At 35.8% G+C, this 27,013-nt stretch overlaps 1 long non-coding RNA gene and 1 pseudogene across 2 annotated transcripts in view; one reads left to right on the top strand and one right to left on the bottom strand.

Moving 5' to 3' along the window:
- Positions 1 to 27,013, top strand: part of LOC309660157 — a 633,532-nt gene that overhangs the window by 331,116 nt on the left and 275,403 nt on the right. The gene's annotated exons all lie outside the window — the stretch shown is intronic.
- LOC309660082 (serine/threonine/tyrosine-interacting protein pseudogene) lies at positions 980 to 12,217 on the bottom strand (annotated as a pseudogene). The gene has a single exon. The product of its transcript is annotated as a serine/threonine/tyrosine-interacting protein pseudogene (transcript).

The following is a 27,013-nucleotide window of genomic DNA, read 5'->3' as shown; positions in this document are numbered from 1 at the left end:
AGATGAAATAGCATTTATAGATAAAATAAAGCAAAAAAATAATAATTATAATTTTTATAGAGTGCTGAATGTCAGGTGCTTCCCAAACACCATCTCATTTTATTCTCACAGCAGCCTTATGAGTTCTATGGTGTTATTCACCACATATGTAAATGAGGAAACCACTATTTGGAAAAGATAAAAATGTCAAAGAACAACAAGCAGTATAAATACAGGAGAACGTCTACCTCAAGAGCACATAATCTAACTGTTATGCTATAGTATCCAAAGTAACTTCCCATGTCATGTGTGTTAGGCCGAATTTCTAAACTGCCCCCCAACTAAAGATATTCCACCCTAATCCCTGAAAATGTGTTAACACGATAAGGTATCTATCACCTCAGGCTTATGCTATGTTGCATGGCATCTCGGTGGGCTTACTGTAATCACAGGAACCATTAAAAGAAGAGAGCTTTCTCTGGTCTGTAGCAGAAGAGGAAGTAAGACAGGTGCAAATTGTGAAGAGAATGTGTGTGCCCTTGCTGCTCTGAAGATGGAGAGGGCCAAGTGAGAAGGAATTAAGTGGCCTCTAGAAGCTGAGAACATTGCCTGAATCAGAGTTAGCAAGGAAATCTTAATTCAAATGACTGGACATATAAAGTATGAGTGATATGGGGCTTCCCTGGTGGCACAGTGGTTGAGAGTCTGCCTGCCAATACAGGGGACATGGGTTCGAGCCCTGGTCTGGGAAGATCCCACATGCCGCGGAGCAACTAGGCCCGTGAGCCACAACTACTGAGCCTGCGCGTCTGGAGCCTGTGCTCCGCAACAAGAGAGGCCGCGATAGTGAGAGGCCCGCGCACCGCGATGAAGAGTGGCCCCCACTTGCCGCAACTAGAGAAAGCCCTCGCACAGAAACGAAGACTCAACACAGTCATAAATAAATAAATAAATAAATAAAAGAACGTGAATTTCTTTAAAAAAAAAAAAAAAAAGAAATGAGAATGCCAATTCCAGAATAGATTTTAATATAAAAGCCACTGGTATAATATAATCATACCCTGTAAAAATATAATTGATATAATATAGTGATTTAATACAAAAGTCTTTAAATAATAAACCCATTAGCTCATTTCTTCACTAGATACATTAAATAGATACAAGAAATGGCCTTAAGAGATGGGAAAATGGAGCTTGGCTACAGGCAAACCCATAATTACAGGATAACATGACAAGAGCTCAGGTGTTGAAGCACATGAAAAAAGCCTCCCTCTCTTCCAGTGTGAACACTGCTCACAGGAATCAGAGCTCATCTTTGAGAAATGCCATTGGTGGTGTCACGTTTACATTTTTATTATATTCTTTTTTATGGTCTGAACACTCACTTATAGGAATGAGTCTAATCAGGAAATCTGGTAAGAGATGTAGTAAAACTAGCATTCAATAACATAAACAAGTAAATCGGACAACGCTTATGCCGTTTAAAAGTATACAGAATTTATCAATGAATTCCCCTGTTAGCTTAGCTTTTAAAAAATATTTTAAAAATAAACTGCAAATATGGAACCTGTGCTCCTAAACACCCAAGATCCCAGGTCACTGAATTTAGGCATACCTGCTTATCAAAGCTGCCAGTTTGTTCTCATGGAAAATGAAGGCGATGAATGAAGGAGATGACCCTATCGAACCGGTGACACAAGAGACTCTGCTTAACAAATTAGAATTATTTGCTTTCTGACTATCTTCCAAACAGAATGCAATCATCCAGAGAGCAGAGGTCATATTTCCCGTTCAGTGGTGTTACCCCTAACTTCTAGCATGATGCTCGGCCCACAGAGTAATTACAAATATACTCCAACTAACTGAGCACCATTTAGGAGGATCTGTAGACCAAATCACTACCAAAAAAACTGTTAAGCAGACTATCATATACCTGTTATCAATCCCAGGGGAGGATTCCAGCCACATGGAGGATAGCAAAGGTCATCACTATGTCAACCTTCAGAAATAGAAATCCAAACACTTCTGCTCATTGCATCTTGGTATCAGAGTTGGCAAGGAAAACACAACAGAGTCAAGTACTGGATGGAACAACGCTTTACTTACTTTTAGAGACGCTTCAGTGGTGGGTCTGGGTACCAGTGCCCAGTGGGTCTCTACTGGCAGGGCAATTCACCTATGCCCCACACTCTTATGCTGTAGCAAAAGGATTGGGTCTCCGTCCACGGAAGACAGATATAGCAGTGGGGTTGGCATGGTGATATAAGATCACACACTTAAGTAGAACAAAAGAATACTCACTGAGCTTGAAACAGTGGAAAATATTCCCACACAAGATGATAAGCCCAGCACAGGCTGTGTGAGCTCTTTATCTCTTGGTAAGGAAGTATCGCAAACCCAAGGTCCATCCTTAAGCAACCAAGTGGGTGGTGGAAAGACTGTGTGTGTGAGACTGCCTTTACCAACAACAACCAAAATAATTCTCAATAATTTATAAGCTAGAATTAGGGATGGTGCTAGATACATGGTGCTTATTAAATTGTTTTCTTGAGAAGCTAAAATTATTTGGGACAATAAAATCATGAGAACTAAAGGTTCTTACTCTTAAGTCACATTTTATTATGATTTTCAAAGCATTTACTACTGGAAAGGGCAATGCGATCTTATCCAATGGCCAAAAGAATTCTAGCTGAACAGATCTATAGAAATATATAGAGAGGTAGGCGTATTATATATTTGGAATAAGTCAAGATGTTCTGCAATTTTGTTACATTCATCAATTTATCTAGTGCATTTGATTTTGTAGAAACTTAGGACAAAGGAATAAATAAGCTTCCTGAATTAGAACACAAGCTATAAAGCTTAAGTACGTCCACCATCTGCTGCTTCAGCGTATTAGAAAACATACTAATAAGAAGCCACTTCCCTATATACCTTACATCTTATTGTGGTGTAGTCCTAAGCAAGGTGAGAGACATTTCATAATTTGATACAGGTTTCTACCTTAAATACAAGCATATTTAAAAACTGTTTTTTGTTCTATAACTTCATCTAAAAATTTATTTTCTTTAATAGCCCACTATGTAATTCACAATATCATCTATTTTCTTTCATTTTTTTGAAATTTAGAAATACAAATTTGTACTTTATTTTGTTATCCTTTGGTTTATTCTTAATTTTCTATATAATTAAATACATTCAATGTTCACCAACAGTCATCTTGCTGAAGATTTTCTAATCATCTAGCACAGTTCTCAAAATGGCAGAGGTACAATATTTCCTGAGACTTGGCAAAGATAAGCATGTCGTTTTAAATGTTTTAAAACTGAGAAACTTGAAATTGAGTGGTAGAAACAGTTTGTTAAAACTCTGCATGAGCTTTTTATGGATAATGATGAAGAAAGATGGAGATATTGTAAAGACAAGGCATGTATATCACTTAGTCTTTATTTCTCCGTTAACAGTTATAAATGCTATGGCATTTGTAACTAAATTCAAAAACCACTGGAAGTCATAATCCCTTTAATTACTAGCTCAGGAAATGGAGCATAAGGGATGAGATCATCTGAGTCACCCAGGTAAGCCTAGGTAGATAGGAGGCAAAGAGGAAGGCTTTCCACACCTTTCTCATTTTCTGTCCTCATTTAACTTTCCACCTACTCACAAAGCCAGCAAGAATTTTTGAAACAAATGATGACCAAACTTAAAAGTTTGCAGCGTATCATATTAGAAAGCCAGTGTTTCATTGACATTATTTTCTAAATGTTTTTACCAGTTGAAAATAATAAAAGTAGTTTTTCAAACTGTCATTAGAATTAAAATAAAACTATTCATTGAGAAATGCAGGTAAGAAAATTGAAGTCATCAGAAATAAGTATTTATGAAGCTATACATCCCCACTAAAATGTTTTGATGTATGTGCTTTCATTTGATTACTTATCATTAAATTTCTTCTGTCCTGAATTATTTAAAGTGCATACAACATTATATTTTCTACAATGTGAATAAAATAGCCCCTTAAAAACTACCTTTTTTGGTGTCAGAATTATTTTCACACAGTCAGCTTCTATAGAATGCTCACATGAAAATCTCATGATAAAATTATGTTTCTATAGCTGTCCAAAATGGCTGAAATCCTCCCAAACTGCTCGATCTTAACTAGAGGAAAAAAAAGTTCCCAATAGGAATGTCTGCATTTTCCCATATAGAAAAGCAAATAATTGTATTAGAATTTGTTTATTGTTATTTCCACTGCAATGACTGAAACTCAATGGAAACTAGGTTAAAGAGGAAAAAAGGTGTTTTACTGCCTTATGTAGCTAAAGTTGAAGGAATAATACTTCTTTCAGGCACAGATGGATCCAGTGTTTCAGGACTGTTTCTTAGTCATAACCGTTCTCTCTCATGGTTCTTCGTGATGATTTGGTTTCTTTCTCAGACAGTCTTTTTCAATGAGATTATTGAGTTCACCTGGTGTATACGATTCCGGGGACTGAGAAATACCAAGTCTCCCCACCTTCTTACTCTCTTCGCACACTCTGATTTACCCAGATTCCTTTATGTGCCCGTGGCTGGATCAAGCACAGTCTCCAGGAGAATGGAGTCTGTGACCAGTTCTGACAGAGCTGCCTGGTGGATAACCTCACTACAGTCTCCTGACACTGAGTGGAGCTTTTCCTAGAAAGACAAGATTTTAGGTAAATATTAAAGTAGTAAGTATTAAAGCCTCCAATCACACCCACTACCACACATACAAAAAAATGGTATTCATTTTTCCGTTCAATAGAAATTAGTTAAATAATTGGTATGGGTTAGATATAAATATTATAACGTACTCAACTCAGGTATCAGGTTTCTTGTCTTTATTTAACCTACTTTATATCATACATTCGATTATTCTTTTTGACAAAATAATCCAAGACTGAAAATTGGAAGGATACAACTTAATAAAAAAGAGAAAAACAAAACTTTCTAGAAAGTTAATGGTTTAACTTAATGTACATTCCAAGATCACCTAGAGTCCAACTCCGATATTAAGTCCTCTGTAACATGCTCTCAGTGAAATATCACCTTAGTGAAATATCACCTTGTGGTTCCACACTGTGCTGCCCCATTGTTACACTGAGCAATAAGCATAACAATTTTTTTCAACTGCAGGTATATGCCAGGTGGCCTTTGGCAGGAAGGCATTGACATTAGAGACTCAGTGCTTAGGATACACCTCATAATTAGTTATAGGTCACCCTTGTAATTTACCTTTAGAAATGGAAAAACAAGAAAAGCACTGTAAAATTCAAGAAATTGGAAAATGAGACTGAATAAAAGTACACATATGCAAGTCAAAGTAATGGTCAGTCAAGTTACAACTGGAAGATCCTATGTGGTGTAGGGATAGAAAAATTTTCCCTTCTTCCTTTCTAGGTTCTTCAGCTGGTCTTATAATTAAATTGACATAAGACAGATTAACAGGAGAAAAACACATTTAATTCAGTAAGTATAGGAGCTCTACAGAAAATATGAGACTCCCAGACAGTCAGGTAATTGAGGCTTACATACTATCCTAAGCTAAGGAAAAGGGAATAGTTATGTATTAAACATTTAAGTATTTCAACTCACTTTTATTACTTACATTCACTATTAAACTCTATACATTCAGAGCTCCCTGCTCTGGTCTCCCAATTCTAATTAATTGAGGTTTCTGTTTATTAATTTTTTGCAGTGTGTATTTATAAAATATATATACACACATATTTGTCTTTAAAAATAAGACAGATGGTATTATATATTGTTTCAGCAATTACAAAGGGTCAGGTGATTGAGAGAACTCAGGAAACTCCATAGGGTACACTCATAAAGGCTTTGATGAAGATACGCAGTATACCAAGATAAGTAAGCCAGCAAAGATCAGAGAAGTTTTCATTTTCCAGAAGCAGATCTCAGAGTCCCTTCTCAGTTACACAGTAGATATCCCATCTTCTGATTGTGAATCATTGAAATAGATATGAAACACCTTAGTCTCAGATGAACCAAAGAACAAGTTGACTAGTCTTTTATCCTCTACTGGTCAACTAGCTAAAACCAGGTGCATACCATCGTCTATACACATTTAATAAACAATGTAAGCAAGCTAGTACAAAAGGTGAGTTTTAGACTTTACACATCATAAACCACAAGCTAATACACTTTATCCCTAATTTGTAAGAGTCAGTACCATGTTTCTGGACATCCCAGTAGAAAACTGTTGAACAACCACAGATCGGCTGCAGGTTAAACAAATTCTTACACAATAGTTTGTTATAAAATTCTATGGAGTTCTTTCCACGTCATACTGATTTACCTCTTTATAATACCATATTTTCTAATTTCTGCATTTGATGCTTTGACATTTTAGGATCTTGTTGCCTGGAGACATTGCTCTTCCCAGAGTTAATTAATCCATAGTGATGGCAAACCAATTGCAAGCATGTCTTTAGTATGCAAACCAATAAATTCGGAGTTCAAACCCCCAACTACCTCCTTTGTGGTGCTCACACACTATTCCCTTGCCCTAATCATCTCAGGACCAGGTACCAGGCAACTAGAGACAGACCCCCTATAACCCAGAGTCTGTGGAAATTACTAAAAACTAGCCAATTCTAAGCCTGCCTTCTCTGCCTCACCCATTCCTTCCCTTAGAAACTGCAATAAAGACTCATGTCCTTGCTTTCCCCTCACTCTCTGCCTTTAACTGACTCTGGTGTTTACTGTGTGGCCCCCTCCCCATGCTCCTCCTTTTAGAATCTGTGAATATAACAGGCTATCTTTTCAAAGGCAACCATCTCTTGATCTGTTGGTCTTGCCATACCTGAATAATAATAAAAAGCTATATTTTAAAATACTCTTCTATTTAATAACTGTTTGATTTTTTTTTTTGGCTGAGTGTAGCATTAATTATTTAGTCAATCCTTTATCAATGGACAATTATATTGATTCAATTCTGTTGTTATTTTTATAAGCACTTCAGTGACAGCTTTCATTTTTCTTAATATCTGGGGCAAAAAATTCTTAAAGATTTTTTCTTAGAATTATTCTGCACTTCGTGTAGATATTTTGCACTTCTTCGTGTCTGAAGAATAAGTATAATTTTTAACTATCTGTTGAGATCTATTTATGGGCATAGTGCTAGGATCTACATGGCACATGTTTTCTAGGTAAGCAAACAAATGAAAATATTAAGAAAAATATAAAAATAGTGATTATAATAATAACAATAGTTAGCATTTATCAAGAATATATTTCAGTGTCAGGCAATACATTACTAATAATAGAAAAAAATGTAGACAGTGTTGTCTCTGTGCCAAACACCATTCTAAGTGTTGGACTTTTATTAACCCATTTAATCCTCAATAAAAATCTGTAAGGTGGTTGTTACTACCCTCCACATTTATATACGTGGAAACTTAAGTAGGATTTTCTTAAAATTGCATGGTTTGTAAGGGAAGAATTGGGATTTAATCTTCCTAAGAATCCAGCAAAAAAGTGTCACTATATCCATGTTTTAAATGAGTAATCTGAGAGTAAGAGAGATTCAATAAATCTCTTAAGATCACATAATTGCTAAGTAAAAGACAGACTTTGATAACTCAGGTCTGTGGAAATCCAAAACTGCTTTCTGCCAATACTGACAGGTGTCTCAGGGTTCAAAGTTCAGAGTGTGTGAAATTTTAGAACTAAAATGGTTATATCTGGTTAGGGCAATAAAGGGAAGCTTGCTAATGTATCCTGTTTAAACTGAACTTTGGTACATGGAAATGATTTTGGTTAAGTGACTATGTGGAGAGCCCTGACAGCCCAGGAGGAGGTATCGCAAGAGCAAGAGCAAAGTTAAAATGTGTATGTCCCATCTGAACAGCAATGACGAGCCTGACTTGAAAAGTAGAAATACATGTAAAAGACTCAGAAGCTCATCGTTTATGACACTTTCTGTTGCAAGAAACAGAACACCCAAACAATAGTGGCTTAAACAATAACATTAATTTTATATATATATATAATATACATATTTCATATATATATGATGTAAGTTTAGGAGAGCAAAAATTTCTAGGGTTGGTTCAGTGGTTCAACATTACCAAAGATGTAAGAATTTTTCCTATTCTTGGTCTGTCATCCTTGCTGTGTTAGCATATTCTTCTCAGGGTCAGCTTGTTTAGCAGCTCCAGATGCCTCATGAAAACGCAATCAATTACTGCCAATGAAGAAGAAAATGGTGTTTTGGTCTATGTGTGTTTGTGTATTTGTGTGTGTGTATGTGTGTGTTTAAGGGAGGGCAACTTTTCTAGGAATTCCTGGTTCCCTCCCCCATCTTTCATTAAGAAAGATCGGGGTACAAATCACACTTTATTTACAATTCTGAGCAAGTTTTTGGATTTCCAGCTTGAAAGATCTGAAGATGTGTTTGCTAGTGAGGAAAAAATAGGAACAGGAAAGGCTACTGGACAGAAAATCGGCAATGATTGTACAAATAAGTTAAAGATGAGCTGAGGTAATTGCAATAAGCCAAGTAAAAACAGCTAAGTGTCTGGGCTAGGGTGATAGGAGTAGGTTGGAGTAAGATAATCGGGTTATAGCAGTAGGTTGAGCAAGATAATAAAAACTTTTCAATTTGCAGGGAAATGATAATTGGTCCAGAAAAACAAAACAAAAGATTTAGGGCTCTAAGCTAGTTTCAAGAATACAATCATGAGTAACCAGAATATGTCACTGCCATTAATTAAAACACAGAAGTCAACATCTGGGTCAGCCCCGTAGAGTTTTGCCTCACAACGCAGTCCAAACGTTCACCTGCAGTTTCTAAAGCTGCTAAGCTCTAATGCAGAAGGTACATCCTAGGCTCTGCTCCGAGTCTTTTCTTGTATATCTGCTTGCTCTGGTCTGGTATCTCCAGCACGTGTGCTTGCCCTTTGATGGGATTGCATGCCAGACTCTAATTTCTTGTTTGATCCAGACTGAAGTTTGTTGTAACTCTGGTGCTCTCAATCCACTTCACTTTGTCCGGGCTCCCGAAACGGGTGTAGGATTCTTAGCTTGCGTGATTAAGGGCATCTCAAAGGAGGTGTTCTTTAAGAAATGATAAAAAAAAAAAAAAAAGCAGTGTATTTGGGTTAGAGACTACTGAGGTTGAGATAATTAGGGGACTGAAAATTGTGACAGGCTGGGGAGGTGGTTCAGACTCGTGGTTATAAAGGTCAGAAAGAGTATGAATCTTATTGTGTAAATTGATCCTCCATCAATATGAGGGTTGAAGACACAGACTTGGGTATGTTTAAACTAGCATCATACAATACACAGAGCATTTATTTTTGAGTCAGACACCCTTTACTATACATTTTTTTGGTATAGAAAAATTTGGACAATTTTTCTATCTGCTTCATCATATACTAGACTTGCTTTCTTTTATATAATTAGGTAAACTTCTATAATAGGACAGCTGTGAAAGCTAAATGCCATAATGGATACAAGAGGGAGGGGATATAGGGATATATGTATACATATAGCTGATTCACTTTGTTATACAGCAGAAACTAACACAACGTCGTCGTAAAGCAATTATACTCCAATAAAGATGTTAAAAAAATAATAAAATGGAAAAATAAATAAATAAAATAAATGGCATGTGTCTATACTATGTGGATAATGAACATATAATTCACTTGAAAGAAAACAGTATAGAGAGAAGAAAATTTAAATAGTACAAAATTTTGAATATAAGAGATTCTTTTGAAGAAAATGAAGTTAGAATACAGTTTATCAAAGGGAAGTAAGAAAGAATGCAATTATAGACTAAAGACAATGTACAATATGTTTCCCGCACTAGTTTTGTCATTCAGAAAGACTGTATTTCCAAGCCTCCTTTGGTTAAGACTCACTTTTCAGAAATAAGAACGTGTATCTTACTTCCAGTTTGAGGTAATTAATTGTATGTAGTTGAGCATTCTCCAAACTCTTATCTTTGAATATTAGCAGGGGAACTGTGCTAATATGAGAAAACTACATAGATGAACAGAAGATCTGGAGGAAACTGACGTCAAAAGCCTGCTAGATGGAGAACAATGTTACACAGTTGCAATTTTGTTTAATAGGCTATCATCTAAGACAACCAGAAAAGCAGTCTATGTGCCTAATAAGGTTGTAACTATACAGGAAGAGGACATAAAATTGGATATTGATATTTTCTGTTGTATAATTTTAACTTCATTTGGCAAAATGTTAATCAGGAAGACATGAATTCAGGCTTCATGATGCTTGTTTGCAAAAAGAAGTGAAAGGGAATTGAGATGGCTCAGGTATCAGGAGCCTTTTGGAGCTGGGAAAACCAACTAATTCTGTTCTCCAAGCACTAAGAGTTGGGGTTTCAAAAGGCTCTGAGAATCACATGCCCTATAATAATTCTCAGTTAATTAAAATGCCTTGGTCCAAAAAGCCAGATTGGACTGTGGCCTTTTTTTTTTCCTCCATATTCCAAATAATTTACTAAGGTTTCTTCAAGCCTTAAGACTTTCAGTTTGAACTAATTTATGGTTTCAAAAAAAGAAATTACAGAAAAATATTCAAAACTTTTCACTGTTCTACATACTAATTTAGAGGTCATGAAGATTTATTTTTTATATTCTCTAATTAGGCAAGGTACTTTTCTTTCTTGGGCTTTGTTTAGAAAAAACAAAATAGTGCTACACTGGTTTATTATATTCTATTTAGAACCATTCTGGACAAAGATAAAATGGGCTACACAGCTCTGAAAAGAACAAACACAACATCTGGCTTTTAAGAATGCTAAAGGAAAGTCAGTCACTTGAAAGTTTAAAACTCTCCTTGTTTTTGAGCATCTGGTATTATAAAGCAAAAAACATTTTCCTTTGTTCATTAAACTTTTTTTTCTATAGAATAAAATTAGGAAGCTAATAGGAAAAGAAGCAATTCTTGGATCATGTTAAAGTAAGAACAGTTGGCTAATGTCATGATTTAAAGATTATTAATAAGGGATCAAGAAGTTTAAAAAATTAAAAGATAATTAAGCTATTGAATTATATTCAAAAAGAAATGTGGCAGATTCCTGCATTTGTTAATGTTTCTGTAAGAGGCTCCATCATAAAATTGAACTGTAAAATTATTTTTAAAAAGTAATACATAGAACACAAAATGAATTTTTAGCAAATTTTAGGAAAATTTTTTTGTTATAAACTACCCAGATGCCCCCTAACTTGCATTTTGTTTAAAGTAACAACTTTATATCATACAAATAAATTGCAAGTATGAAAAGTGCATTATTGTAATAACACCTCTTTGCAAGTCCAAAATTCTTGGTTTATAATAAAACTGTAAAGAATTAAAAAAAAAAAAAAAAAAAGAAAGGAATAAAACCATCAGTGCCATCTATTGCAGGAGCCCAACATCTTAAAATGTTTCTCGACAAGTTGCAGAGAAACACGTCTGGAAGCAACATATAGTTGAAAAGAAACTACTTGTATTTTTACCGTTTTACATTCTTACTGTCTGTTGTATTTTCTCCTTCCCAAATAGAAATTCACATCCTCTATACTGTTGCTCTTGAATCAGCCATTCTGCGCAGTCGCCACTTGCATGTTTCCAAAATCATCTTCTTCTTCCTGTGTTCTCTTCAAACTGCCTGTGGTGCCAGAATGAACAGATCACGACCTTTCTATCTGAAGGGGCGACATCATTTCTATTGTTCATTTCGCTAGGTAGATGGCTTCATATTCCTGAAGTTGATGGACAAATCCAGCATTAGGATTAATACAAAATCTTCTTTCTTGAACGTAAGCAAATGCATCTCTCCTGGAGATCCCTGCATTCCCATGGAAAAGAACTTTTCCTCTATTTTGTAAGCTCCCATCAATAAATTCTTTAGTCATGGGGAACAAACGTATTATATTTTCAATTGGATTATCTGCAATATCCAAGACTAAATATCTAAATAATTGTTGAAATTTGGGTTTAATAAGTTTGCTTCAATATTTTGTCTTATACATATTATATGAGTTATTCCATGTTTCTGTAGCATAGGTAGCTTGCTTTTCATGGCAGAAGAATACGGGCCTAAAAACAATCTAGGCAAAACTTCCTGCATCCCTCGTCTCAGAGGGTAGGTCCACTCCTCGGTGTCTTCTTTGCACTGTGGGATCGAGTGGAACTCCAGCTTCACGTCCTCCATGGTCCCGGCCCACGGGCTTAGGGGTGGGGTAGGGAAGGGGATGGGGGGGGGAATGGGGATGGGCTGGGGTGGGAGTTACCCGCCGACCCGACCCTCGGGCTAGCAATGTCGGTGAATGGAAGGAGGGAGGGTAAGACCCGAGGACTGATGGGGAGGCAGCGGGCTACAACTAACACACGCAGACTAAAGGGTCCCAGCGACTCCGCGAGGGTTGGGCGGCTGGTGTCCGGCCGCCATGCTGCTGCCGTCTCCCTTACCCCCGAGTCTCCGCGCCCCTAAGGCCGTCCTGGACTGTTGCCTTTTTCCTGTTGTAAATAGTATCAATAAATTGTGGGGGAGGTGTTTTACAGTGTTTTATTATGCATCAATAGATAACTAAAAAGAGGGGCCTAGTTCCCAATGTTCAGTTCAGAAGTAGCAAAAAAAATAATGAGATAAGGATAGATTGCTGGAAGGCAGAGCTAAGGGCTCTAGAGACCAGAAGGTAAGAGGGTACTCCCTTGTAGGAGAATCAGATGCTTAGCAAGAAACTTCCCCACTGCTATGGAATAGGAGACTTCCCAATGTTTACCCAATGGGATTTCTGAAATACTATAAACCAGAGAATAGTATGTATCTTCTATTTTATTTTCTTTGAATTGTACTGCTTATTGTAATTACCTTATCCCTGTTCCACTATTAAAACTTGGGTTTGGGAGGTGTTTATTTAGAACATGGATCTCCAGATGAAGAAAAGCCACATTAAGTTGAACTGGATAAAGGAACTTAATTCCCAAAGATCCTGAAATTTTACCTGATGAAATGACTGGGTGGGACTCTGATTTGTATTCCTTTGGAAGGATCTAGGTAGTTTGCAGGTTGAAGAGGATGAACAAAGTGACATTTTTGTTACCAGAATATTCTCACTGTCTCCCTCATATTTCCCAGCTCCCCTTGCAGAACCATTCATGTGACCAGTCCTGGCCAACAGACTGTGACCAGAAATGTCACTTGACACTTACGGGCTAAAACAGTTACAGGTAAGTGTGCCTCCCCATTCTTCGCTTCCTCTTTGGTGGTAACCATGGAGATCATGTGTTGAAAAGACAGAACCCAAAGCTGAAAGCAGCTTGGATATTGATGTTGCATCAGAATTTTTATGCAAGAAAAAGAACCATTGCTTGTATTTCAGTGTTTATTAATTACTACATGGAAGCTAATTTATCCTTAACACAGGGGGTGGTGGAAACTGAGATCATGTCATGCTGTGGAAGACGAAAAAGAAGAAAGATTAAAAACCAAACTGATTGGCTTCATCCAATCAGTTGAAGGTCTTAATAGGAAAAAAACTGACCATCCTAACCAAGAAGGAATTCTGCCATTCGACTGCCTTTGTACTTGAACTGCAACTCTTTCCTGGGTCTCCAGCCTGCCAGCCTATCCTGCTTACTTTGGATTTACCAAGCCTCCACAACTGTATGAACCAATTCCTTAAAATCTCTCTCTCTCTCTCCCTCTCTCTCTCTCCCCCACCCCCACCAATGGAATGGTAGCTCTGGCCCATCTCACAGTGGATCCAGAGGATCCCTGATTTCCCCAGTTCTGGAATGCATAATTAGAATAGACATATTCAGTAACTGGCAGATCCCACACTGGCTCCCTGACTTGTGAAGTGAAGGCTATTATATTGGAAAAGGTAAAGCAGAAGCCACTAAAACTGCCTCTACCTAGAAAATTGCATTACTGCATTTCTAGAGGGATTGAAGAGATTAGTTTCCATTTAAGGACTTGAAAGATGCAGAGCTGGTTATTCCTAGTACATCCACATTCAACTTGCCTATTTGGACTGTGCAGAAGGCATGGATCTTGGAGAATGAGAATGGATTACAATAATAAGCTTAACCAGATAGTTGCTTCAAATTGCAGCTGCTGTACCAGACGTGGTTTCAATACTAGAGCAAATTAACATATCCCCTTGTACCTGATATGCAACTCTTAAGATGGAAAAAATATTTTTTTTCCATCTCTGTTAATAAAGACTACCAGAAGCAGTTTGCTGGTAAGGAGAGCAATCGACCTTCAGCATCCTACCTCAGGAATTTATCAATCTCCAGTTCTATGACATAACTTAGTTCACAGAGATCTTGATTACTTTACCCTTCTACGAAATATCACACTGGTCCACTACGTTTATGACATTATGCTGATTGAACCTAGTAAGCAAAAAGTAGCAACTATCCTAGACTAATTGGTTAGTTGTTTGTATGTCAAAAGGTAGGCAATAAAACTGACAAAAAATTCAGGGACCTTTTACCTCAGTGGAATTTCTACATGTCCAGTGGTATGTGGACACATCAAGATATCCCTCATAAGGTAAAGGATAAATTATTGCATCTGGACCCTCCAACAACCAAAACAGAAGCACAACACTTAGTGGGTCTCTTTGGATTTTTGAGAAAACATATTCCTCATTTGATTGCTATTTTGGCCCATTTACTGAGTGACCTGAAAAGGTGCTACTTTTAAGTGGATCCCAGAACAAGAGAAGGTTCTGCAACAGGTCCAGGGTGCCTTGCAAACTGCTCTGCCGCTTGGGTCATATGACCCAGTAAATCCAATGGTGCTTGAAGTGTCAGTGGCAAATTGGAGTATCACTTGAAGCCTTGTGCAGAATCCTTTAGGTGAATCACAGTGCAGAACTTTAGAATACTAGAGCAAAATACTACTGTCCTCTGCAGATAACTACCTTCTTTTTGAGAAAGATCTTTTGACCTGTTACTGGGTCTTGGTAGAGACTGGACTCTAAACCATGGGTCACCAAGTTACATGTGACCTGAGCTACCCATTATGAACTGAATGTTATCTAACCAACCAAGCCATAAAGTTGGGAATGCACAGCAGCACTCCATCATCAAATGGAAGTGGTCTATATGAGATCAGGCTCAATCAGTCCCTAAAGGCTCAAGTAAGTTACATGAAGAAGTGGTCCAAATATTCATGGTCCCCTCTCTCGCCACACTACCTGCTTTCTCTCAGCTTGCACTTATGTCCTCATGGGGAGTTCACTTGACAGAAGAAGAGAAGAGTAGAGCCTGGTTTACAGATGGTTCTGCACAATATGCAGTCACCACCAGAAAGTGGACAGCTTCAGCACTACAGCCCCTTTCTGGGACATCCCTGGAGGACAGTGGTGAAGGAAATCCACCCATCTGGCAGAACTTTGAGCAACGCACCTGGCTATTCACTTTGCTTGAAAGGAAAAATGACCACACAGGTGATTATGTACTGATTCATGGCCTGTGGTCAGTGTTAGGCACCACCCTCATTACCTCTTATTACTCACTAACAAAGTTTTTCCTTTCTGTCCTCATGACCTAATATTCTACTGGCCTAGGGATCTTACTTCCAAAGGAAAGAATGCTTTCACGTGGAAACACAACATTAATTCCACTGATTCCGTTAATTCCATTGAACTGGTCATGGAGACTGTCATCCAGACATTTTGGACTCCTTTTGCCTCTTAAATAGGCAAGGAAGAGAGCTACTGTGTTGGCCGGGGTGACTGATCCTTAATATTCAGAGGAAACTGGACTGCTATGTCACAACAGAGATAAGGAAGAGTACGTCTGGAATACAGGAGCTCCCATAGAGTATCTCTTAATATTACAGAGGCCTGTGATTAAGGTCAATGGAAAGCTTAAACTACCCAGCCCAGGCAGGACTACTACTACAGAATAATTTTAAATATAAATGACCATAGTTTTACTGAAAATCTCTTATTCTCTGACTTTATAGTTTCCTATTATTTTCAAATTCTGATGGAACTGACTTATTTGTCCTCCTTCTTTGAAGTATACCTCAAATGGTGGTAGCAAGTGAATTAATATATTTTCCCTGTATATAATCACCTTGGAACTTTCTTTGAAGTAAAAAACAAACAAGTAAACCAAAACAATTTTACTGAAATATTAAAAAGAAACTAATTTCTCAATAGATAAATTTTTAGTTGGATTCTTTATTGCATTTATTCTTTCATTCAATGACTATTGAGCATCAAGCATTGCTATCAATTTTGTATACATTGAAAAATGAAATTCTTGCTCTCCTGCTGCTACATTATAAGGGGAGGTGTGGAGTAGGGAGAGAGACACTCTAACACATAAATTTAATTTTTATACATATATATCTGTATATACATATATATATAAAATGCTGACCATGTTACTATTTTATTTAGTGTTTTCCTAATTCCGTCACTTCCTGTGATCATAAAAGATAAAATTCCATGCTCGATAATATAAATCTAGAACACAGAAAGGAGACATTGGGGAGACTTCTCATGCTTGCAATTTTGGTGTCTTCTCCTATGACTTTCAATAATAACACTCTAAATTACTAACATCCTGGCAGCCTCCTGAATGCTTCCCTATTATTGTAATAATACTGTAAATACAAGTCTTCTTTTACTCTACATAAGGGTTTAGTAACACTAAATTTCGTAAATTAGCATTCACAAAAAAACCCCAATTTTCTATAATTCTAGTCCCATACAATATTTCTCAAAAAAAATAAGATTTATAAATTTTGAAAATGTGACTATATAGCTCTTGGTGGACTTTCCCTCATTCTTACAAGCTGCCCCATTTGTAAGATAGTAAATATTTTAAAAGAAAAGCAAGTAGGAGTTAGGACTGATGTACCATATGGATACAAGTCATAAATATTTTTGAAGTTAGTCTTTTTAAAATAAATCCTAGTAAAATTCAGTGGTACTTGGACAAATAGTTCTGGTTTAACTTTTACATGTAAAATGAAAGTAAATTGATATTATATTTAATAATTGATAATTATGCCAACTGTGGCATTTGGCACTGAGGAAAAATGTCCTGGCCCTTTCAGTCTGTCAGCTCACTCTTCCAGGAAACTGGGATCAGCACAGAGTAAGAGTTTTATTGAAGGATTACATATGTATAAAGATATATAGGGGAAGCATTGAGCAGGCTCGGCCTTCAGACAGTGAAACAGATCTGATACCTGTGAACAGAAAGGATTGGATAGAGAAAACGTCAGACTGGGTTGCATAGGGGACAAAGTCTGGAAACAAAATTTGCCTGTTAAAGGAGTCACGTTGGACAGAAATACACAGCCATTAGTACCCTGACTGTGCACTGCCATTGGCTGAAAGATGCCTAGAAATAGCAGGGGCCAACACGAAAGCTGAGGTGGGTTCTGAAGAGAGTGATGCTGGGGGTCTCTCAGCTAAGTCTACGCAGATGGATGGGAAACTGTTTCCTGTAAGAAGATCCAGGGGCACACCTTCATGGCTACCACAGGCCTAAGAAGGCCAACCAACAACTAAAACTGGTATCTTATGAGATTTTTATATTCTTTGCAAGGAAGAACTTTTGCTCTTGGTGTTACTATTGCTAGTTTATTGGACCTTTTACTTTGTTGTTTATAGGTTGACATTATGGCAATGGTGCAGGGACTTTGAGTTTTTGTTGTCAAAGCAAAAATTAATTGGCTTCTAGAGCAAACCAAAAAGACACCCTCCCCTCCCGCCCCTGACTTTACAATAATGGACGTAGGGAGAAAGAATATGTCTTGTTTATGACATTTGAAAGAAAGAGGCGTGCAGCAGTGAGAGCAGCTAACCCCCACCACGGGAGACTGGAGCAAGTGGGTTATAGAAGGGAAAGTTGCAGAATGAGCTGCATTCACAAAAATCCATGAGCAGAGATGGCAAAGATGCTCATCATCGCAAAATCTCAGCTGTCAGATCTCCTCACAGATTAAAGATAAGCTACCGCATTAACATTTATTCTAAATCAGATGTACTGACAGGTCAGAAACGTCTAGCAAATCGAAGACAGAAATAGTAAGTATTATCCCTCTCAGGGCTTTATGCAATTCAATGATTGAGAAATTGATCTTCAGTTGAACCAATAACAATGCAGGTTGTTCTCTAATTAGAGAACAATAATGTTAGAGATAATAATAGAGGTGTTTAGAGATTAACTTCCATTACACAGTTGTAAATTGTACATATCTGTGCTACTGAAAAGATTATTGTGTTAGAGGAATAGGTCTCTAAATTTTGAGTTAATTTGACCAATACATATCATCATAGGCATTAACACGTTTACAAAAGAAGTAAATAATATACACTGGCTTTTCTAGTAATAAAAATATGCCAAGGAGAATTGGAAAGATTTATGATCTCAGACTAATTAAAATTTTCCAGGGACCATTATTTTAGAGGAGCAAAAGTGCAGATGAATAACTCCAAACTATTGCTTCTGTAGTGCTTTAAATGAAGATCACTTGTTGGAGAGGAAATAGTGAGAGCCCAGAGATTCTCACTCATCATTTACTTGTCTTTATAATGATAAGCAATATTGGAAAATGATTTTATGGAATGTAAATAATAGTGGAATTAATTATGTTTATCAGTTACTTGACAGATCTCAACTTTAGATCTAGTGTGGAATGCAGATATTTAAATGTCTTGACTCAACAACTGTTTATAATTCACACTGCCTTTTAGGCCATTTCAAAAATCATATTCATGGAACATATGGCCTTTCATAATGCAATTTTTTCTCATCTCCCACTGTTTTTTAATGCTTCTTTGCCGTTATAGTCTTTTTGTTTACTGTTACTCAATATATATCGTATGTTTTGCATCTTGAAGACCAACACAAGTATATATTTTATACATCAGATATTAACATGCCACCTTATTAAGTTATGTTTTCAAATTCTTATATTTCATACTTCTTCATTTAGAGGGAAACTTATCTTTGCTATAAAATTATTTCTCCAACACACAAATATTGAATTTCTACTAATTCTAGGAAGGGAAAAAATTTGTAAAGTTTTAATTTTGTACTCCTTATGCAGTGCTAATAAAAACATAATGCAAGCCACATATGTAATTTAATGTTTCCTAGTAGCCATAATTGAAAGCTTAAAATACAAGAGAGACTATTTAGTAATATATTTGATTGAATGAATATATAAAATATTATAATACTAATATGCAATAAATATAAAAATTATTAATAGGGTATTTTACATTATTTTTTCATACTAAATTTTGCAAGCTGCTATGTATGTTACATTTACAGCACATGGTATTTAGACTAGCTGCAATTTCACATGCTCAATATCAAATATGGCTACCATATTGGAAAGCACAACTTCATACAAAAATATAAAATAAGTCATATGTACTAAATGTTCAATGATTCTAAACTATACAGAAATTACCACTTTACAATAATCTGTTTTAATTTGTTCATTTAATGATTTTTTTTAGATATACATATATATTTATTATTATATATTTCCTTGAATATATATATTAATCACTATTTAGTTGAAAACTTTGTTTTATGAAATATCTGAATCCTTTTCTCTCTCTCTCTCTCTATATATATATATTATATATACATACATATATATACACATAGATCTAGATATATACACATGGATCTAGATACATCTAGATAGATAGATAGATCTAGATAGACAGATAGATAGACAGTTCTTCATCTTTGTCAATTTTATTTTGTCTACTTTTTGGCAGATTTAAAAGAAAGAAACACAATAGTGTGTTTGAAAACGCGAGTCTATGAATGAGTCTGTCTTGCTCTAGAGAGAATATTCTTGGGAGGCATACTGGTAGAGACATTTAATCTTGAATTTAAAACTTTGTACAGGATTATCTATTTCCATTGTACCCTCACTTCTAAGAAGTAGCCAGCCCTTCACAGTTCCCAACAGAAAAACACATGTTCGCCAGGGTTTCTCCTTCTTGGTGGACTATGGACTCCAGTTGTGGTCTCCCAGCCTCGTGAGACTGCTGGAAGCTCCCTCACCTTCTCAACATCCAGTTTGCCACTTAAAAAATGGAAAATATCTCAGGGGGAAGACAGAGCTAATTCTAAGATTTTCTTCTTAGCACTTTTCTCCAGTCTAAAATCTTATATCCTCCAGTTTTTATTGTCTCATTAGTACTCTGATGCCTTCAAACAGATGTATATTTCCTTTTGTTTTTGGTGGGAGATTTGCCCTCAAACAACCTAGTCTGCCATAGCTGGAAACAGAAGTCAAGTGTGCAGTAACTTATCTGTAAATTAGTGTCTGTAATTGAGAAAACACTCTCTGGGTTTTGTTAGCTGTGATTTACATAAAAGGCCACACTCCAGAAACAGCTGGTCAACATTTCTGCGATCTTTACTTCTAACTAATAAATGCTTACAGGTAAAGGTTTAGAGGTTTTATTTTTTCTTAATAATGAATTTTGAAGGACTATTCACTTTAAAATTAGTCATTTGTTAATTAGATTATGATTAAAATTACTATTATTTTTAATTATGGAAGTGTTTAAGCTATGTGGATTTTCTATGATATTATAGAGATACACTACAAATTGGATGAGCAGGATATAAGCCATACAGCAAGATCTTTATCCTTCACTCTTTAGAATGATCTTTGACAGTTGATTAGATTGTATTCTTATGTACAGATAACAGATTTGGAGAATTCTGGTTGCCTACTGTTGATTTATAATGATAAATGGCCTTACCCCTATAATTTGTCCTATTGCATTGAGGGAACATTTCTTTTAAGGTGTAGACAGAGACCCTAAAAGGACACAGGTGAGACGTTTTGCAAGTGTCATGGTCACTGCTTTTCTACATAGAAGTGAGGTTGTGATTGAGGAGACCTGTAGAACTCACCTACCTCCAATTTGTGCTGATTTCAAATGTTCACACAAATAAAATTTTGCATGTTAAGTTCAATTAGGTTAGTTTTTGTCATACTGAATAATATAGTTTTCTAAATAAAAATATAATTTAAGTCTTAAAGATAGGGCTAAAAAGTAACAGAACTTTGGCTGAACTAAGCTACCTACATACATGCATGTACCTATGTGTTTATGTATGTGTATGTGTATGTGTGTATGCACACACACAGCTGCTAGTCTAGTTTACTCAGTGTATTCACTCTCTAGTGCTGCCATAAAAAGTACTACCTGCTGTTAGCTTAAAACAACAGACATTTAGTCTCAGTTCTGGAGGCTAGAAGTCTGAAATCAAGGTGTCAGCAGAGTTGGCTCCATCTGAGAGCTCTGAGCAAGAACCTTTTCCATGCCCCTCTCCCAGTTTCTGGAGACAGCCAGCATTCTTTGGCATTCCTTGACTTGTAGACGCATTACTCTAATCTCTACCTCTATCTTTACATGACATTCTCCCAGTGTCTCTGTGTCTTCACATGGCTATTTGATAAGGACACCAGTCATATTGAATTAGAGTCTCACTCTACTTCAGTATGACCTCATCTTAACTGATTACATCTGCAACGGCTCCATTTCCAAATAAGGGCACATTCTGAGGTACTTGGGGTTAGGGCTTCAACATATTGTTTGGGAGGTGGGACACAATACAACCCATAATAGTCTGTATGGTATCATTGAAAAACTGTTTCAAAATGTTAAGAAAGGCAAGTATATTGTCTATGTGCTTGTATGTGCTCCTTATGCATATAGTTCTCTATAACTTCAGTTGCATTTGTCTCGCAAATTATATTAGTAATATTATAACAAATTTAATTTTTAGGAAATTAGAGTTATAGCCATAGAATAATATCCTAAATATCAAACTAAATAATAGTATTTAATAATATACTAAATTTCATTTCAAAATGTGATTGAATGCTTTACTATTGGATTTTTCAACAATGTAAGACACAAGAAACTATCAATTCAAAACTTGATTTATATGGGGATATACGTATATGTATAGCTGATTCACTTTGATATAAAGCAGAAACTAACACACCATTGTAAAACAATTATACTCCAATAAAGATGTTAAAAAAAAGAACAAAACTTGATTTAAAAAGTAGCCACATATTTTTTTAAACTATATTTTACTTTACTATGTAAAGAGTAATATCTTGATTCATGCTTTCACTTTGAATGACTGTATTTCAAAAGGAACTAAATTATATGGGGCTTTTTGTTGCTGTTCTTCTGAATGGCTGAAAAAGTATCCCTTTGTTGATATCAGTCCTGTGTTGCCTTATGCTATGACATCGCATGACTTAAACAAAAACATATTTAACACAGTGAAACTTTAGGGTGAAAGAAAAGGAAAAAAAAAAGTTGTGTCATTGGAAATAAAAGCTCAAATGCATAACTCTTTTAGCTTCAAATAGAAATTAATTTACTTCTGTATAAAATATACATATTTATAATGTTCATGTGATATATGATTCATTAAAATTTCCAAAAAAAAAAAAAATTTCCAGAGGCTAAATGCTTTAACAGATGGAAATTGCTTTGAAATAAAAATATATGATATTTGATCATAAACAAGTATAGGACATATTCTCGTATAGAATATAAATATAAGATTGCCCTCCTCAGTGTGGGTAAGCTTCATCCAACTCATTGATAATCTGAATTTAAAAAAAGGCTAAGTGAGCTGGAACATTTCATCTTCTTCTGCCGTTAGACTGGGATTTACAGTATTAACTCCTTCGTTTCTCAGGCCTTCAGACTTGGAATGAATTATACCACTATTTTTCCTGGGTCTCCAGCTTGCAGACAGCAGACTGGATTTCTCTCTCTCTCTCTCTCTCTGTGCATGTGCATATACATACATATATCTTCTAGTGGGTGTGTTTCTCTGGAGTACTATGACTAATATACTGTTAAATAATTCTACTGGATAATTCTATAGATATGATAAAAATAATAAAATAGTCCTTTCTGGCTTGATGGTTGATAACATTCACTGAGTGAGGAAAAGTTGGGAGAAGACAAGGTTTAGGGTGAAATCGTTAATCTGCTTCTTGGTATATTTAACTCCTGTTCTCAAGATGATGCCACTAAATGTGTAATATTTAAGTAATTATTTTAATAATTCATTAATTCAACATAGATTTATTAAATATCTGCATATTACAAGTAAGAAAAATAAAATAAATGTTATAATTGTAGCTCTCATAGCCAGGGGTCTAATGGCAGGGAAATAAATTGAAAGAAGAATCACATAGTTATGTATGAAACTAGGCCAGTGATAAGGGCAATGAAGGAAAGTTACATGGAATATGAGAACATTAATAAAAGACAACATCAACAGGAAGGTTTGGGAAAAGCTTTTCTTAATAAAAGTAGGTTAAGATAGCACATATGTATGCAAAGATGGAAGGCTCAAGCATTAATAAAGTCACCTTTTAAGAGAAAGAAGAGGGACTATAATGTAACCTTGTGAAACTCAAATATTTAATCATCCAATTAAGATTGATGAGCCAGAGAACAGGATAGAAGAAGAATGAATGGAAGGTAGATATGCCATGCCATCTGATAAAGGAGAGTATTTCTAAAGGAGTGGATATCAAAGAAGAGAGTTACTGAATCTGCTATAAGGACAGGTAAGATAAGAAAGGACATTTCCATTCATTTAGAAACATGACAATAATAGTGAATAGTTTTATTGAAATGGGGCAAATAAAAGCCAGGATAGAATTTATTAAGAAATTAGTAGAAGTAAAAGGATGGCTATAGAACAAAAGCTGATGCCTTTAAATGGTATTTAGAAGGTAAAAATGACTAGATTTTATGATTAGCTTTCTTTGGTGGAGGGGGTAAGTAAAAGAAGATTGTCACAGATGACTTTTAGATTTTTGGCTTGATGACATTAATATTCTCTGAGAGAGGACTAGGTTTGGGGGGGAAATTATGAATCTGTTTTGACATGTCTGAGTCAGCCAACTGTTGATTACTTTAATAAGCCATTGGATAAGTTGTCTGATGCTCAGAAAAAGAAGCCTGGCTAAGGATATTTTCAGAAATAGTACACAGATGCTAATTGAAACCAAAGACTAGAGAAGAGAAAAAGCAGCATGGGTCAGAACCAAATGGTGTGGAAAAAGACATTTTATTTTAGGCTGAGGAGAGGTATTTAGTTGTGGAAAATATTAATATTAAAGAAGAAATGTAATCATTCATAGCTGAGAAGATGTGTGGATGATAGTCTTAGCATATGTGGATGAGAACCATAGCATAAGTTATTGGCCTTAAATGAGTCAGCTCCTTTTTAGTAGATTTGTGTATTTTGTAGTAGACAGATGAGAGAAATGTCTTCTTGTATCTTCTTCATTTTCCTGAATTAAGATCTAAATTTATCTTCTGAGACTAAGTAGAACAGTGAGGGAATGGGAGATTGGGAGAGGGTGGACTACTTTCTATAAGCTAAGGACCTTGGTAGTCACTATGGAGAATTACAAAGTATTAAAACATATGTTACTTTCAAGGAATTTAAGAAATATAAACTTTAAAAAAAAACCAACTTTTAAATATAAATGTATGCTGATTAAGCAAAGACTTAGACCTGTTTGCTTTGGGTTAAGAGAACAGTACAGGATGTGAGACATGCAAGTAGATAAAATTTCACAGGAGAAGAAGAATAAAGGCATTCTTTGCTAGCAAAAATTATAAGCAAATTGATGCAGTAAATAAATATATGGTATTGTTTCTTACTCCAGGGTACTATAACAAATTACCATAGACTGGATGGCTTAAAAAATAGAAAATTCATTTGCTACAGTTCAGGAGACTGGGAAGTCCAAGATCAAGGCACTGGTCAATTGGTATCTGGTGAGAGACCACTTCTTGATTGGCAGCTGGCAGTCTTCTCATTGTATCCTCACATGGCTGAGATCAGAGGACTAGAGCAAGCTCTTGAATCTCTTCTGATAAGGGCACTAACCCTGTTCATGAGGGCTCCACCCTCAGGACCTAATCACCTCCAAAGGCCCCAACTTTAAACACCACCACATTGCGGTTTAGGATTATAACATATGAATTTGTGGGGGGATAAAAACATTCCCTCCATAGTATAGTGATAGCAAACATTGTGTATCCTGGATGGAACATGAACTTATTCTGGAGAATAAAAAGAATAAATTTGGATGGGACATGAATACAAAAGTCTTTCAAACTTGACACTACATTTTACTTCAAATAAAGAATCCATTTTTGATTCTTGAACATAAGCAAATAATGTTTTCAGTATGATATTTAATGAATATTATCTTAAAACTAGTTTGAAAGATATTTTAGAGTTTGGAGGGCCAGTCACTGAAGCAAAACCTGGAAGACTGTTACAACAATCAACATGTGAGGTAATGGATGCCTTTATTAGAGCGACAGTAGTGAGACGGGTAGTCTGGGCTTGAACTTGAAAGACATTCTTAAGGACCTAATAAAGTTTTGGAATTCTTTATTGAAATTTTACTGTCTGAGTAATTGTTTTCTTTTCCTGTTGAGTCAGTACAGAAAAGGATCCAGAATGGGAAGATGACCTTTATCAGGAAGGTTATTGAACGCTCTATGTAACAAAAGTTATTTCTTATTGCTCTAACTGTGGCAATGAACTTTGTTTTATTTCCTGAATAATCGATGGTGGACAAAACTTGATTCTGATGTATGAGAAAAAACATTCAGCATAATTTTGTAGTTGTCTCTTTTAGCACTTCTTTAACTAGCTAAGCAACAGTAAAATGCTTTTTGAAGAGATATCAAATTATTTCTCTGAGAAACAGATAAATAATGATTGTCTTCATCAAAATCTCCTCCTTTCAACTTAGGGTTCTAATTTGTTTATATTCTGTTTAAGCCTCAGACTTTAAGGGTTATAATCAACTTGGTATTGCAAAAAACAAACAAAAATACTCCAAAGCATCTGTTTCCAAAAGTTAGTCTGAAAATCATGACTAAATTATATTCTGATCTGTGCTATATTGAGCTGTTTTCTTATCCCTCCTCTTTCAATTTATCGGATTGTGTGTTCTTAGGTTAAGGGCATAGTTATCCAACATTAAAATACCTGAATTTGCCTAGCGTTATTCCTAGCATATATTTCCTGAAAATCAGCCATCTCAGAGTTACTAAATTGAAAAAAAATAAAATGTTCATGATCATCAAAATCATTCAGATATTTTGATGTATTGGAACAAAGTAATGCCCAAACATGATTCTAAACATCTGTGCATGATAAGATCATTCATGACCCTGTGGCTGCTGTCAATCTCCCTGCCCACCTTCCTACTGCTCATTTTCAGATCTCTTTGGCTTAGCTAATGAGAGCCTTTGCAATGTGTCACAGGTCCTACTTCCCATGTCTTTTACAGGTTTTTTTTCTCAGGAGCGTAGCTTCTCATTTTTTGCCTAGATATATTCCTACTTATTGTTAAAAATACAGTTTGGGGGAGGATATGTATGTGTGAGTGTTGGGAATATATGAAAAATCTCTGTACCTTTCCTCAATTATGCTGTGAACCTTAAACTACTCTAAAAAATTGTTGAAAAAAAAAAAAAATTCCAGGGAATTCCCTGGCGGTCCTGTGGTTAGCACTCTGTGCTTTCCCTGCCAAGGGCCGGGGTTCAATCACTGGTCAGGGAACTAAGAGCCCACAAGCTGCACTGCACTGCCAAAAAAATAAAAAAATTAAAAATTCCAGCATAAATGCCATGTTGTCCACTCCCCAAATAAATTGATCTCAAGATTTTTGTGCTTGTTGTATAACACTACAGCATGTATAACACTGTATGGTAATTACTTGTTTTCTTAAATGAGAGAATCATTTATTGAATAATTAGAATTTATCACAGTATTTTTCTTTCTTTGGCTTAAACTGAATCAAACTGTCTATCCTTCCCTTTTTCTGATGCGTTGCCTCAGGCATTTAGAAGCCCAAGCTAATTGCAGACATGTCTTCAACAGGAAGAGGAGGGAGGGAAAGCTTTTGAGGTTAAGAGGTAATACT

Source organism: Balaenoptera physalus (genome assembly GCF_965194825.1).
Source record: "Balaenoptera physalus genome assembly, chromosome: 4".
NCBI classification, from domain to species: Eukaryota; Metazoa; Chordata; class Mammalia; order Artiodactyla; family Balaenopteridae; genus Balaenoptera; species Balaenoptera physalus.
Note: the sequence above shows the minus strand (reverse complement) of the source record. Positions and strands in the feature narration are given on the sequence as shown.